This window comes from Muscardinus avellanarius, assembly GCF_963383645.1.
Source record: "Muscardinus avellanarius genome assembly, chromosome: 1".
NCBI lineage: Eukaryota > Metazoa > Chordata > Mammalia > Rodentia > Gliridae > Muscardinus > Muscardinus avellanarius.
The window spans coordinates 43,369,443-43,386,957 of record NC_137786.1 but is presented as its reverse complement, the minus strand read 5'-3'; positions in this window follow the sequence as shown (position 1 = coordinate 43,386,957).

Genomic DNA, 17,515 nt, shown 5'->3' with positions numbered 1-17,515 from the left:
CAGAGATGACGAGATAGTGTACTTTGTACACTTATTAACTTTAGATCTGTGTGTTAATAAAATTCTAAGTATCACATCTTTTCCTTTGTTTGTTTTTATTCTCTTTAATTGTGGTTTATACATTGGTTAGTTTTAGGGTGGTGGGTGATTTACTTTCCGGGATACTTTTCTTCCATTCATAGAACAGCAGTAGAGTACTGCCAAATGAGTAACTTTTGACTCTGGTCAAGAGTATTCTAAAACCAGAGGAATTCATCCAGATGAGTACCTGCTCCAGCATCTAGGGGTACTCGGAACACCCTCCTTCTATACCTCAGGACCTGGTTGATCTCATAACGTAGAATCTAATGGTTATAGACAACACTCATTTAAGCAAGAACTGTGGCAGTTATTGTGTTATTATATTGAAGGAGCACACACATGCACACACACACACGCGCGCGGACATGCACACACACATACATACACACACACACACACACACACATCCAATTCATTGCCTCTCCTCTCACTACCTACTCTTCTGGATGTTTGGTGAACAGCAAGTCCATTGGTCCATGATTGAGAGGTGGTCACCGAGTCAGGCCTGAAGAATTTCTGATTTACATTTTTGTAATTTATTCTTTTTTTTTTTTTTTTTTTTTTTACAAATTTTCGGAGCAGTTACAGAGTTGGATTTTTATTTCAGACACAATAGCATCGACATATAACATCTTCTCATTTTATGAAGGGTTTTAAACCACTTCTTACTGAAGGTTTCCTAACAGTGAAGTTGACTTTTGTTTCCTTTTATCATTTTTGGGGACATATGAAAAATAGAAAAGTGAACAAAAGGCTAAACAGAAGAAGGACCTGGAACATTTCTTCTGATTACTAAAATTTGATGTATATTTCCCCAGTGGATTTAAAAGAATAAGATTTACTACTGTTACCCTATCCTCTGTACATGCTACAACCTTGAGGCTTTCCTGTATGCTATCATTCAAAATATCACTATTTAGAAAGCAATATAGAATGTTGGTAGGTTCTATTGAGGCTAAGAAGCAGTTGCACTTGAAGTTGGCACTGGCTCCTATGGGCTTGTCTTCACTTTTAGAATTTCACCTGTCTCAGCCAGGCATGGTGGTGCATGCTTGTAATCCCAGTACTTGGGAGCTGAGACAGGGGGACTGAAGGTTCAAAGCCAGCCTCAGCAACTTAGTGAAACCCTATTTCCAAATAAAATATAAAATAGTTCTTGAGGTATAGCTTGGAGGTAGAAGGCCCCTGAATTCTATCCCCACTACTTATCCCACCCGCCAAAGAATTTCACCTTGTCTCTGGCAGTTCAGGCTACGATCACAAGATAGCATTGACTTAGACAACAGACAATTGTTTCTCACAGTTTTGGAGGCTGGAAGTCCAAGACCAAGGTGCTGGCAGGATTTGGTTTCTAGTGAGGGCCCTCTTCCTGGCTTGCAGACGGCTACCTCCTTGATGTGTCCTAATGGCAAAAAGGAAGAAGTCTTTTGTTTCTTTTTCTTCTCACAAGGGGACTGATCCAGTTAAGGAGGATCCAACCTTATTAATTCATTTCAATCTAATCACATCCTACATTCAAATTCCATTACATTGGGGATTGAGGCCTCAACACACAAGGTTTTGGGTGACACAAACATTCAGTAAACAATGTATTTCTTGTCCCTAGTTGTGTATGGATTCTTTCTATAATTTTACTGAACAAAACCCACTGGAGTCTACATACTATTTCAATTTTTCTCTTTATTATTGGCCCTCAGAAAAGCTTATGAATTTTAATTTTATGAATTTTCTCCTGATGAAAAGTTATGTAATTGTGATTAGAATTTAACATCAAGAAATGTCAATGTTAAGAAATCCTCAAAATTAAATGTATTGGGGATACCATGAATAGCTCATTGGCAGGAGTGATATTTTTAAACTGTGTCAGGCTACAAGGATTGCACCATTTACTTTTGGTATAAACAAATTTTATCCAGCACTTACCAACAACTTGACCTACATTTCACATGGTAGGACAAAAAATTTTTGTGAAAGATTGAAACCAAGAGTGATGAATTTAAAACCAGAACTATTTAAGAAAGGGGGGTGTTTATAGTTATTTCTATGAACTGTATTTAAATGTGTTCCAGTGAAGGTTTCAGGATTTTATTTCTGCCCATGTTTAAAATGTCTGAATAAACGCATGTGGTTTGCTTTTGTAATATGTTTAGAGTGCACAGTTAAACAGTGTGCAATGTCTAGGGTTTATCTGAAAATAGTATGACTTTTCTGAAGTGGAGTGTGATCTTCTGAATAGGGTTACACAGTAGGTGCTTTTATTTTGGGGTGTTTCATTCTGAGTCAGTCCCATTAGGTCTATTGATGCATCAGTTTATAGTTCAGTGATAACTACTTGTGGCAAATGATATTTATTGTCTTCTCATCTTTTTACTTTGGGTGGTATACAGATATTGTCAGATACTTTAAAAGCCTTTTGGGAAAATAAAAAAGAAAATTTCTTTTCCTTATAATAATGCTACTCTTATAGGGAAGTAGGTTATATTCCTTAGGCCTAAGATTAAATGGGCTCGGGTATCCCTCGCTGTAGTCAGTGATGACTTTCTTTGGCTTCACATCTTTTGCTTATTTTATGCCCTAGGGGAAAACATCCAGGGATAAGGACTGGGAAGTGTTTCTCAACCTTTCCTTAGAGTAGGAAGTAATTGAAAAATTCCTGATGTTGGCTCTAAAACTGAAAAATGTCCAACTTTTTCATATAGATTTGAAACTTTTCTTCCTAGGATTCAAATTCTGTCACAGTGTCCTCTAGTAAAACTCACAGGAACTGATCTTTTTAAAAATGCCCTTTTATTTTTATTTTTTATTTTTTATTTTTTTTTATTGGTGCACTGTATTCATACATCATAGTGGGATACATACTTTTGTAGACATACATGCACACTTTTCCCAGTCAGCCCCCACCCAATCCCCACCCCATTCTCTCCCTATCCCTCCCTCCCGTGCTTGGCTTAGTAGTTGACATCTAGTATTATGGCAATTTATCTAAAATTAAAAATGATAATCTCACATAACAGTTTCATTTGTCTGATACCAAGCTTTTGATGACTTAAAGATAACATTTCAATATTTCTTTTTGCTTTCTTTCTTACCAGAGAATATTTTTTTCTATTTTTTAGGTGAATCTATCATATATTTATATATTTATTTTTCAGAAAAAAATCTATCCTAATATGGAATATGGAGTCTAGGTACCCAAAACGATCTTGAAAAAGAACAAAGCTAGAAGATATATATTTTCTGATTTCAAACCATATAAAGCTACAATAATTGAAACAGTGTAGTACTATTCTAAAGGCAGATATATAAACCATTGGAGTTAAATAAAAGCCTAGAGCTAAATTCTTCCCTATATTGTCAAGTTATTTTTGACAAGGTTTCCACGAACATTTGGTGGTGGAAATGATAATCTTTTAACTAAATATTGTTAAAAAATAATAATTACATGGAAAAGAATAAAATTGGACCCTTACCTAATCCCATATACAAATATTAACTCAAAATAGATAATAGACCTAAATATAACTCTTAAGACTATAAACTTTTAGGAGAAAATCTGGGTCATAAAACCTCACAACATTGAAATTGGCAGTGATTTCTTGGTTATGATTTCAATGGCACAGGCAACAGAGGAGTATACAAACTCCCTAAAAAATAAAAAAAATATTGTATATCCAAAGACAATGTAAACAGAGTTAACAGTTACTAATAGAATGGGATAAAATATTTCCAAATGCTATATCTGAAGGTATATTAATATTCCAACTAGAAATCCTAAAAATTAACAACAATAAAGGCAAACAATACCATTTAGAGATAGGTAAAAGACTAACATAAATAATGAATCTCCACAGATAACCAATCTTAATTGTCTGTTGGATGGAAACTCTTGTTTCTCTGGTTCTGGTGTGTGTTACCTATTTCTTCTTTGTAGTTAATCTCTTTGAGTATTTTCTCTAGTGCTGGATTTGAAGACATAAATTCCTTCAGTTTCTGTTTCTCATGGAAGCTTCTTATTTCTCCATCTAATTTGATAGAAAGTTTTGCTGGATAGGATATTTTTGGCTGGAAGTTGTTTTCTTTCAGAGTTTGGAATATGTTACTCCAAGCCCTTCTGGCTCTCATGACTTGGTTTGGGAAGTCTGGAGTGATTCTAATTGGTTTGCCTCTGAATGTCACTTGGCCCTTTGTTTTTGTTGCCTTTAAGATTCTCTGCTTGGCTTCCACATTGGTCATTTTGACAATTATGTGGCTTGGGATCCTCTTCTTCGATCCTGTCTAAAGGGAGTTCTATAAGTTTCCTGGACCTGTGTATCAACCTCTTGCTCTATGTTTGGAAAATTTTCTGCTATTACTTCTTTGAAGAGATTGTTGATCCCTTTGGTTTCACTTTCTTTTCCCTCCTCTATTCCAATTATTCTTAGGTTAGCTCTCTTAAAATGGGCCCATATTTCTTCAATATCAGATTCCTGTTGTCGGATATTTTTTTCTAGATTAGAAACTATGAGTTCATTTTTGGATTGCTCATCTTCTAAGAGCGAGATTCTGTTCTCCATGTGGTCTAATCGGTTGTTTGTGCTTTGAATTGAGGCCTTTACTTCATTAATTGCATCCTTTATCTCTTTTTGGCTCTCTCTGAGTTCTTTTCGAAGCACCTCTATTATTTCTACAGTTATTTTCCTGATTTGATCTTCTAGAAATCTCTGATTTTCTGTTTTATTGGGTTCTGATGTTGTGGGGTTGTGGGCATTAATTACTCCAGTATTATTCCTCTTTCCCATGATTTTGGGAGTTTGTGCCTTCTCTGGGTTCTTCCCTTGGGTCACTTTGACTTCCCTTAAGGTGTTCTGGATCTCGAGTCAGTAGTATCTCAGACCCTACTACTCCTTTACTGGGTTGTATCACAGAGTCTCCGACCCAGAGAGTCGATAGAGGCTGCTTTAGACTGTGGGGGGTGCCAGGTTGCACGTTCTCCTATGGTGTGATATCTCTGCCACCGCCCCTCCCCAACTGGGTCAAGTCCCAGTGAGTACAGTACTGGGATTTCTCCTCTGTGGTCCGCAATTTGACTCACTGTTCTTGAGTACGCAGATGTAGCTGTACAGGCCTCGCTGAATTTGCTGCTGCTGCCGCCGGTGGCAATATGGCGCCGCTGCTACGCCCTCGGCTATGGGGCTGGCGTTTTTCTTCTTGGTTTTGATTTTGACTCTGAATCCCTGCAGCGTGTGCTGAGCTCGGCCACTGGGAGCTTTAGATGCTCTCTGCGCGGAGAAATCCCGCCTGGCTGTTCCGCAGTGGCTCACCTCGGCTTGCTGTAGCCGTCCCGTGAATTCGCCGTTGCCGCCGGCAGTATGGTGCTGCTGCCACGTCTGCCGCGTCCTCGGGCGCAAGGCCGGTTATCTCCTCTGTGGCTCTGTTCTCAGTCCACTTTCTCTCTGGAGCCTGGTGATTTTTTGTTTCACTGGTGATGGTGTTTTCTGGCTATGAAAGGCGCTGATTTTGTGGTAATGGAGATTTGTTTTTAGCGGGGCTCTTAAGCCCCGCTTTTCCCCCTTTTATTTTTACTAGGCAGTTTCATCTTCCTCTATTTTGGTGAGCATTGATTTTCCTTTGAAATATGTAGGGATGCTATCTTGACCTGAGAACTAGCAGGAAGTAGAGATACAGTATCTTAGTTTTGGCTCATAGAACAGAATCTCATAGTCCGGGCAGCTTAAACAACAGTCATTATTTATTGCATTTCTGAAGGCTAGACATCTGACATCCTGGTTTTGGCATAATGGGGTTTTTGCTTAAGTCCCTCTAGCTGCTTTACAAATGGCTATCTCATAGCTCACATGGCAGACACCTGATCAAGAGAAAGCAAGCTCTCTCTTTTTGTAAGGGCAGTAATACTACGTATTTAAGAAGGCTCACCCTAATAATCTAATTCCCAAAGGCTCCACCTTCTAATACCATCAGGGTAAAATTTCAATATATGAATTTGGGGAAGATGTATATATTTAGTTCAGAGCATAGAGTACAGGAGAGCATTTTTCTAAACAATAGAAAAGAAACTCCCTTAGAAAGCTAAATTTAAAACACTCTCCCAAATTTTTGTCTACTTAGTGAGGCTTTCAGCAACTTAGTGAGACCCTGTTTCCAAATAAAATATAAAAAAGGTCTGGGAGTTTAGCCTGGAGGTAGAAAGCCTCTGGGTTCCACCTCCAGTAACACACACACACACACACACACACACACACACACACACACACACACCACTTTCTTTTCTAGCAAACTCATCAGGGTGCCAAGCCAAACATCCCAGAGAAATCCTGTGGCTATAGCTGATCTTGGACCAAAAAATGACAGAACTTTCCTGCAAGCATCCCCGTGGCTACAACCCACCTCCTCAAGACCACTGTGAATATACAGACTGACCAGCAAAATTTTCCAGTGAACTCCTATGGCTGTAGCTAAACTCATTCCTTCCTTCAGGGATTTGAGTGGTGATCATTAAGACCATGAGTATATAAGGCATCTATGGGATGTCTTAACACATTTACTAGTCTACTTGTTAAGAGGGAAGTCTCCAGCAGGAGACTTTGCAAACAGATCCATTGCCTCCTCTTTTGCTGTATCACCAGGCCATCAGAGTTCTTATAACTTAGTTGATTAAAGCAACATGCAAAAATCTGTTCTCATATTACCAAAAAACCAAATAACTCAATTAAAAATGGAGTATTGAAATGAATAGACACTTTTCAAAAGAAGAACTACAAAATGGCCAACAATAAGAGTCACTCCAGACTTCTCAAATAAAGTCATGAAAACCAGGATGGACTGGTATGATGTACTCCATTCTGAAATTCTTGACTATTAAGCCAGCACTAGAGGAAATAATTAAAGAAATAAAACACAAAGAAGAAAAAAGAAATAATTACCAAAACCAGAATATGGGAAAATTCTAATGGATGAGCAACTAATCAAAGGAAAAAATAACACTTTATCAAACAGAAAACGCAACTCAAAATGGCAGGAAACAAAAATCATCTCTCAATAATAACATTGAATGTCAAAGGGTTTAACCTCAATTATAAGACATAAACTGACTATGTAAATTAAGTAACACAATATATTTGTTGCTTGTAATTAACTCACTTTTGAGGCAAAAATATTCATAGGCTGAAGGTGAAAAGATGTAAGAAGATATACTATGCAAATTGTGATGGAAAACAAGCAGGAGTTGCAAACTTTAAGTTAAAATTTACCAGAAGAGACGAAGTGGTTCACTTCTTACTAATAAAGGGAATAATCCAATGAGAAGATGTAATCATAGTAAAATTTTATGCCCCAAATGTGAGTGCAGCCAGTTTCATTAAACAAACTTGTTGGGACATTAGGTCTCTAATAAAGCCAAATACAAAAATATTGGTAGACTTTAACACACTGCTCACACCACTAGATTTATTGTCCAGACAAAAGATGAGTAAAAACTCTTCAGAGCTTAAAAATAACACTGTAAATGGCCCTAATAGACATATTTACAATATTCCAACCAAAACAGCTGAATGCATATTCTTCTCAGCTGATCAAGAAACCTTCTACAAAATAGACTGCACTCTGTACCACAAAGCAAGTACCAGCAAACTAAAAAATGTAACATAATCCCCTGCATCTTTTCAGATCATAATGGAATGAAAGTAAAAATCAATAACAGAGAGACCAAAAGAAATTAAATGAATATAGGGAGACTGAATGAAACTCATTTGAAATAGAACTATATAAGATATAAGAGGAGAAATAAAAAAATTATAAAATTCAATGAATATAGAGACAAAACATACCCAAATCTGTGGGACACTTTGAAGGCAGTCTTAAAAGGAAAATTTATAGCCCTCAGTGCCCACATAAGAAAAACAGAAAGTCACCAAATAAATATCCTGATGACATACCTCAATGAACTGGAAAAATATAAACAGATTAATCACAAAGCCAGTAGAAGGTAGGAGGTAATTAAAATTAGAGCAGAAATCAATATAATAAAAATAAACAATACAGAAGGTCAACAAAACAAAAAGCTGGTTCTTTGCAAAGATTAACAAGATTGATAAACCCTTATCCAACCTAAATTTAAAAAGAAAATCAACCAAAATTATTAAAATCAAAAGTGTAAAAGGAGACATCACCAAGGATTGTGGAGAAATGCAGAGGATCATCAGAAACTATTTTGAAAATTTATACTCCAATAAACTGGAAAATAGAAGAAACTGCCAGATTTCTAGACATACACCCTCCCTAAATTGAACCAAGAAATATAGAAAACCTAAACAGATAAGTAGCAAGTAAAGAGATATAAATGGGCAATAAGAAACTTTCTATCAAAGAAAAGCCCAGGTCCAGACAGATTTCCAGCTGAATTCTACAAAACGTTTGTAGAAGAACTAAACTCAGTACTTCACAAGTTATTCCATGAAGTTGAACGAAATGGAATTCTTTCAAACTCCTAATAGGAGGACAGTATCTCCTTAATACAAAAATCAAATAAAGATACCTCAAGAAAAGAAAATTATAGACCAACATTCTTGATGAATATAGATGCAAAAATTCTAAACAAAATACTACTGATACACAGTCGAAATTATATCAAGAAAATTGTACACCATGATCAAGTTGGTTAAATTTCAGGGATGCAAGGTTTAATTTAATATATGCTAATCAATACATGTCATTCACTGCATAAGTAGAACTAAGGACAAAACCTACATGTTCATCTCAATAGATGCTAAAAAAAATCGACAAAATCCAACATTCATTTATGTTAAATACACTACAAAAACTGAAATAGAAGAAACTTAAAATAAGGCAATATAAAATAAACTCAAAGGCAACATCGTATTTGAATAAGAAAAACAGAAGGAATTTCCCTTAAAAGAATGAGACAAGGATGCCAATAACACCACTCCTTTTCAATATAGTACTTGAGACTTTCACCAGAGTGAATAGGCAAGAATATCAAATGAATTCAAATAGGAAAAAACTGAAATTATCATCAAATGATACAGATATACCATTCCTATGTATCTTTCCAAAGATATTGAAATCAGAATATTATATTGATATATGTGTATTTATATATATAGCAGCAAAATTCGCAATAGCCAAATTATGGAACCAACCTAGGCATTCATCAACAGATAAATGTATTATAAAATTATGGTATATACACACAATGGAATTTTTTCTCTATTACAGAAGAATAATATTGGCATTTGCAGAAAAACGGATGGACCTGTTGGATATTATATTATTGTTGTTGTTGTTATTATTAATATTATTATTATTATTATTATTGTTATTTTAGCGAGTCATGGAAACTGAAGGGTTATATATTTTCTCTCATATGAGGAAGCTAGAAAGTAATTAGGATATAAATAGGGACTTTAGATAATGGAGGAAAACTCCAATAGAGCCAGAGAGGTGAAGCTGGTCGAGGTAGGGGAAGGTGTGTGTGTGGTAGTGGAAAATGAAAATCAATGAGGGAGTCATTTCCTCTGATATCATGTGCATATATGAGAATAGCAATGGCAATTTCAATATACTGTATGGGAAAGAGGAGAATGGGGAGTGAGCCAGGGGAAACCCCACCAAGTGCTGTGTTGCATGTACGTCAGTATCACTGGGAACTAAAGTATGATATGAGACTACTATACACTAATAAAAGTATCCAAACATGTTCTATTTATACAATTTTTTATGTTAAAGAAAAGTTCTAGAATAGTATTCTACAGTAGAAATACAATATAACCCACAGATGTATCATATATGCTATTTAAAATTTTCTAGTTGCCATATTTAAAAAAGTACAAAGAAACCAGGGTTCCAATTATTGAAGAAGGCCAAAAAGCGGGTCTATAATCTGACATCATTAATATAGGTTACAGAACAAATGATAGTCCATGGAACATGTTTGAGAACCCATTATAGAATGTGAACCTTTGCACAGACCCAGGAGGACTATAGAGGCCAAGTATGCTCAGTATTTATATATATTTGTAGTGTTATTATTTTTTTTGTTGTTTTGTGCGTGCTTCTTTGTTTGCTTTTTTTTTCTTTCTTTGTCATGTATTAAGTCCACTTTATATCATTATACTAAATACTCTAAATTTGTTACTAGAATCCTACTACATATTTACTATCTTTAATCTCTACAATATATTACCTTATTAAACTCAAAATCTCATTCTATTCAATCTTATCTGCTACTTTACCCTATTATTGCTGTTATTAAATTATCACTTTCCTCCTCACTCAACCTTCAACAATAAATAGAACACAACTTGCCCTTTTATATACTAGTTAATACCTACAGAGTGAGAGAAAGCTATCAGAAGCTACAAGAATTTCTCCTAAAAACAGGAACAAGAGCCGGACGTGGTGATGCACACTTGTAATCCTCGCCCTTGGGAAGTGGGGGCAGGAGGATCACACAGGTTCGAAGCCAGCTGCACTGGCTTAAGAGACCCTGTTTCTAAATAAAAAAGTATAGAAAAATGAGGAACAAGACAAGGATGTCCATTTTAACTACTTTTTAAAAATAAAATATTTGAGATTCTAGCCAGAACAATAAGGCAAGAGAAGAAAATCAAAGGAGTACAAATAAGAAAGAAGAATGAAAACTATCTCTATTTGCAGATGACATGAAACTATACTTAGAAGACACAAAAAACTCAACCAAAAGGCTTCTGGAACTGATCAACAAATTCAGCAAAGTGTCTGGATACAAAATCAATCTTAAAAAAACAGAAGCTTTTCTATATTCCAACCATAAATCTACTGAAAAAGAAGTTCAGAAAATATTTCCACTCAGGATATCCCACAAAAAATTAAAATACTTAGGAATAAACCTAACCAAGCAAAAAAAGACCTCCATAAGAAAAATTATAATACGTTGAAAAAAGAATTCAAAGAAGACATTATGAGATGAAAAGATCTTCCATGTTCTTGGATGGGCTGAATAAATATCGTCAAAATGGCCATTCTTCCAAAGGTGATCTACAGATTTGACACAATACCCATTAAGTTTCCAAGCTCATTCCTCACAGACATAGAAAAATCAATCCTTAAATTCATTTGGAACATTGAAAAACCCAGAATAGCCAAAGTAGTTCTCAGCAACAAGAACCATGCAGGAGACATCACAATACCGGACTTCAAACTATTATTAGAAAGCCATAGTAAAAAAAACAACATGGTATTGGCAAAAACCCCACACAAAACATAACAAATAACAACCACAAATACAGATACTTAGATCAATAGAGTAGAATAGAAAACTCAAAAACAAATGTGCACACTTACAGCTAATTGATTTTTGACATATGGGCCAAAAACATACACTGGAAAACAGATATCTGCTCTAACAAATAGGATTGGCAAAACTGGTTAACCATATGCAGAAAAATGGAAATAAATCTTAATTTCTCACCCTGCATAAGAGTCAATTCAAGATGGATCAACGACTTGGAAATCAGACCAGAGACCTTGCAGCTTTTGAAGAGGGCATAGGTCCAAGACTTCAACACACAGTCACAGGTAAAAACTTTCTCAACATGACCCCAGAGGCACAAGAAACTGAAAGGCAGATCAATACATGGGATTACATTAAACTGAAGAGCTTCTGCACAGCAAAGAAAACTATCAAGAACCTCAACAGAGAGCTAACAGAATGGGAGAAATTTTTTGCCAGTTTTTCCTCCAACAAAGGACTAATATTTAGAATATACAGAGAACTCAAGAAACTCAGCACTGAAAAAAAAAAAAAACAAATAACCTAATCAAAATGGGCAAGTGAACTAAATAGACTCTTCACAAAAGAAGATATTCAAATGGTCAATAAATGTATGAAAAAATGCTCAACATCATTAGCAATCAGAGAAGCAAATCAAAACTACCCTGATATTTCACCTAACTTCAAGTAGAATCATTAAATCACAAACATTCAATCATTCAAAACACAAACAACAAATGTTGGCGAGGAAAGTGGGAACTCTAATACATTGTTGGTGGGATTGCAAATTAGTGCAACCACTTTGGAAAACAGTATGGAGGATCCCGAGAAGAATGGAAATGAACCTACCATATGATCCAGAAATAACACCTTTGGGTGTCTACTCAAAAGAATAGAAACCAAACTACCAAACTAATGAATGCATATCTGTGTTCATAGTTGCACAATCCACCATTGCCAAACTATGAAAACAGCCAAGATGTTCATCAACAGATAAATGAATTAGAAAACCAGGGGATATGCACACAATAACATTTTACTCAGCTGCAAAGAAGAACAAATTTATGTCATTTGTGGAGAAGTGGATGGAAATGGAGAACATAGTGCTAAGTGAGATTAGTCAGTCACAAAAAGTGAAAAATTGGATGCTCTCCCTAATATGGAGAAGGTAGTGAGAAAAAGGGTCTTAGGAAGAACTCAAGCCAAGAAAAGATCAACCATAGATGAGTAAATAAGGCAACCTAACTGAGGAGGATGTGAGGAGGGAAGAGGGAAATTCTCTAATGTAAATGATGTACATTCACAAACGTATCAAAGGTAACCACTACACCAAATGAGAAGAGGAGGGGCGAGAGAAGGGGATTGAAAATAGGAAGGGCTAAATAAGTGATGTGTGCATGTATGCCTCTATCATCTTGTACTCCATTAAGATGTATGTCTACAATGCACCCAAAAAAGAACATGCATCAAAATATTAATCTTCATTATCTATAGATAGCAGAATTATAAATTCATGTTTTTTGTTCACTCATAGTTTCTTGTTTTACAACAAATAAATTACATTTATTTATTTATTTATTTATTTATTTATTTATTTATTTATTTGGTGGTACTGGAGTTCCTGGAAGCCCTTCTACCTCTGGGCTACACTCCCAGACCTATTTTATACTTTTTTTTTTTTTTTTGGAAATAGGATCTCTTAAGCCAGCACAGCTAGCTTCGAGATCCTCCTGTTTCCACCTCCCAAGGGCGGGGATTACAAGCATGGGCCACCATGCCCAATATTAATAAATTACTTTTATAATAAGATAATAATGCTTTTCTTAATTTAAAATCCTTAATAAAGAGACTTTGGATTTGATGGTGAAGCTCCCAGTTTTCTATACATTCAAGAAGTCTTTTAGTAGAGATGTAGTTTGTGTTTTCAAAATAGTCAAAGTTTGAATGGAAATTCTCATATTAATTCTACAGGCATTTTAGAGAACTGTGTGTGTGTGTGTGTGTGTGTGTGTGTGTGTGTGTGTGTGTATGAATATGTGTGAGTAGATGGTATGCAAAGGGTTTACTGTGTATATTGACAATTTTCACACTCATGGAGAGGGCTGGTAGCCCCAAAGTGCACAATCACCATAGCCCTTCAATAACATTCATTAGTCTTAAGATTTAGTCCTGAGCCTTGGTTAATTCCATTTTTTTTTCACAAGAATATCCTCATATTTTTTAGCCCAGGATGACTTATTAGACCAAACACAAAATATGGGCTAGATAATTCTTGGATTGAGTTGTAGAGGTTAAATATGAACATTTTAGAGCAGTTGGGGCCAGATTCCCATCAAAAGCAACCCCTTGGGAATTTGGAGTACTCAAATATTAGCCAAGTTAGGGTCTAGTTCAGTATTCTTATGAAATGACACACTGGAATTATTCTGTCAGAGGGAGCTATGGAATGTATTCCACCACATGATCAGAAAACTCTGAACTGTAAACAATGGAGCTGTTTGAATTCCAAATGGAGTCACATGGAGATCAGTGACACTTTAATACTATCATCTTAGTGGCCTCACAATAAACACTGTATTCATTATAGCTTTTTATTTGGAGTACCTTGGCCTGAGTCAATCATTTTTAATCTCTTTAGCATTTATTATAGTAAAACCAATCATGATAAATTCATTGGCTACTAATGCTAATGTCATAAGCATTTTAGCAGACTTATATCTACAACTCCTTATTATTTTTTTCAAGGGATTCCCAGATGTCTCTGTGATGGAGTTAAGGTAAACATGAAATAATTATCCAAGGTTATGATTTGAGTATTTTGCTTCAATCTGACAAAGTCGTGTGGATCTTTATATATAAAGCACCTGCCAAGCCACATGTGCTCTAGACCACTGGAATTTTTTGGACTATTTTGCTGAATAGGAGGCTTGGGAAGTGGGATGCTCACCAAAGTACTCAGTCTTTCTTTTTGTTTTAAAAATAAAACATTCTTAACAAACAAGCTTGGTCTCTTGTTTCCAAACCACAGAATTCTGAAGCTGGGGTTTTTAGGAAACCACTGTATTTCTGAATGAAATTTTGCTAAGTCTCACCATCATTTTCAACTCTTTCATTCGTTTCAGAGCACTCTGATGTCTATTAGTGAAACCATTTCATTTAGGTCCTTGTGAAGATGCTAATGTAGAATTAAAGGAGCAGATACAACACTTCTTCTTTGGGCTACAGTTGTTAATTGGCATTTTTCAGGCCTTTCCTTTGACTCAATGGTAGAGTGAATATATGTAACTGTTCTGTTACCTGTTTCAGAAAGCAGACCATTTTGTAGCTCGGAATAATAAATCTTTTCTCTCTATACCTTATCTATCTACCTATCCATATATTTATCTATACACATATTCTATCTATATAAATATTATGTATATATTCTTCTGTTCTCTTTATATATTCTTTCTTTCTATATATAATATATTTTTCCCACAGAAAACTTATAACTTATCATGCCTAAGGCTTAAAAACATAATCCAGTGAACCTTGCTATGAAAGTCTATAAATACTATTTATTAATAGAGAGGACTAATGACTTTAACAGACCCCAAGCTATATATGGCTCAAATACAGTACATGCTTATTTATTGCACATATACCAGTGTTAGGCAGAGAGAAATATGAGCAGCATCTTCCTACTGCATAGTCAGTAATGAGTCCAGATTCATGATTGGAGGCCTTACCAACTTCTTGAGCACATGGATGTCCCAGTGTTTTCACACCAGGAATTTTTCTGACGAGGTAAAAAGAACAGAAAGGAATATATTTTATGGACCAGATCTGGATGTGGCATGTACTATTTATGATCACTTTTCATAGGCTACAATTCATTTATGTGGTCTTGCCTAGTTGTAAAGGAGATCAGGAAATGTAATCCTTAGCTAGGTAATCACTTTTCAAAGAATCTGTCTGTTAGAGATGAGGACCATGAATTTTTGGTGAACTGTTAGGTACGTCTGTCATGTACCCTATTTTATTTCTCTAGAAAAGAGTTTACTAGATGAAAGATGAAAAAGAGTGTCTCTTCTTATTTAGAAATAACAAAGAAAAGACCATTTCCTGTCTTCATAAAACTGGTGTAGAGGATATTGGAGAAGAAAGAAAATGGGAGGCAAAGAGAAAACAAATTCAGAAAAGAAGATAGAGGAAAGAGAGTAAGAAAAGATGGAGAGAAAGACTGAAAAACACAAGAGGTGACAAGAAAAATAAAATTGAATTACTGCAGATATGTTTGGGGAATTTAAAAAGTTAACAGCATTTACTTCTCTCTCCATTTTCTCTTTCAAGCCATGAGATGACTTCACGCATATTTTGTGTGGGTAAAGCTGGCCTATGATTCCCCTTCAGTCCAGACATGTTATCATACTTCTTTATTCATTTTAACCATCGCATTAATGAAATGATAACATATTTGAAAAGCCTTTGTAAACTACAAAGAATTTTCCAAATGTGATTATTCTGGGTTTTAGCATGAAACCTGAAACATGTTTTTAAAGGTTGTGTTGCTAAAGTAAATCAGATAATCACAATTTGAGAATTGTAATTCTTTTTCATTTTATTTTAAAATATATACAGGTAATCCTCATCATGCAGTTTGATTAATTTATAGAAGATGAACATTGAGAAACAACATTGCTAGCATTCAGACAATCCTCTCATGCCTATTCCCAAACATTAGCCTCTTCTACTTTTTTATACTTCACATAAATGGAATTATATAATATGCTTTTTACTGTGATATTAATTTATTTTGCATGCAGAAATAATTTGTTCATTTTATTATTATATAGGATTTCATGATATGAATACACTCATCTATTTTACTCAAGAGCATTTTTTATTATTTCCAATTTTTAGATATTATGAATAACAAAGCTATGAACATTCTTGTACATGATTTATTTTTACACATACAAACGTTTCAGTATTTTACCAAGAAAATTTTTTTATGCATTGAGTAGGCACATAGTAAATACATAGTAAAAATTTAATTCTTTAATAAATACAGATAAACTTTTTCAAAGTGCTCATCAGAACAATTTACTCTCCCCATTACAATATAGAAAAGTTCCAGTTTCTTTATATACTTGTCAGCACTTATTATTGTTATTTTTTTTATTTTAGTCACTCATATTGACATAATAGTTGTTTTGAACTTTACGGAGTCCTTTGTGTAGAGTCCTTTTGTAGATTTGTTCACCATTTGGTTGTGCCTGTTAATGGCCGTTTTTAATTTTTTTCACAATATTTATGGAAATGCATCATATATTCTGGATTATAAGTTCTTAGAAATCTGTATTTCACATGTCTTCTCACATCCTATGCTTTGACTTTTAATTCCCTTAATGCTATCTGTGAAGGTATAAAAATAATGTCACTAATCATTTTCTTTGAGGATAGTGCTTTTGGATGTGTGGATAATGTTTAACAAATCTTGTAATAATATAAAATCATAAGATAATATGCTTTTTTCTGGTACTTTTATTGTGTTATCTTTAATATGTATGTACAGTCTACTTAGAAGTGAGACTTAATATAGTATAAAGGGGGCTCAATATTAATATTTTTCTCAGTCAACTGAATATCTAGTCTCCTATCACTACATATAAAGACTTTCACACTTGTAATAGTGCACTTGTGTCTTTCTCAGATCACTATTTAATAAGCCTGCGCATTTGTATGTCCAGATGCTGTGTGTCAACTATTAACAGTTCATAGCTACCCACCTTCTCCAGAGGACTGCCCACTATTAGTGAGCCCACCACTCCTAGTAAGTTATATTCTCCCTGGAGACGGTCCTCAGCCAAGGAGTGGTTAATATGAGGGTTCTAGAGGCTGAATTCTTTGTCTCAAGGATCAGTCCTCAATGTGATTCATATTTATGAACATTAAGTCATAATTAGTTGTGTTAGTTAGATTTGCATCACATTGATAAAAATATTTGACAAGAACAACTTAGAAGAGGAAAAGTGTATCGGGGATCATGGTTTCAGAGGATTCAGTCCATGGTCAGTTGGCTCCAAGGCAGAACCATCAAGGTGGCAGCATAGGGTAGAGAAAAAACTGCTCAGTGTTCAGTGCTCAGTGCTCATGGCTGCCAAGAAAAAGAAAAAGAGGAGGAGA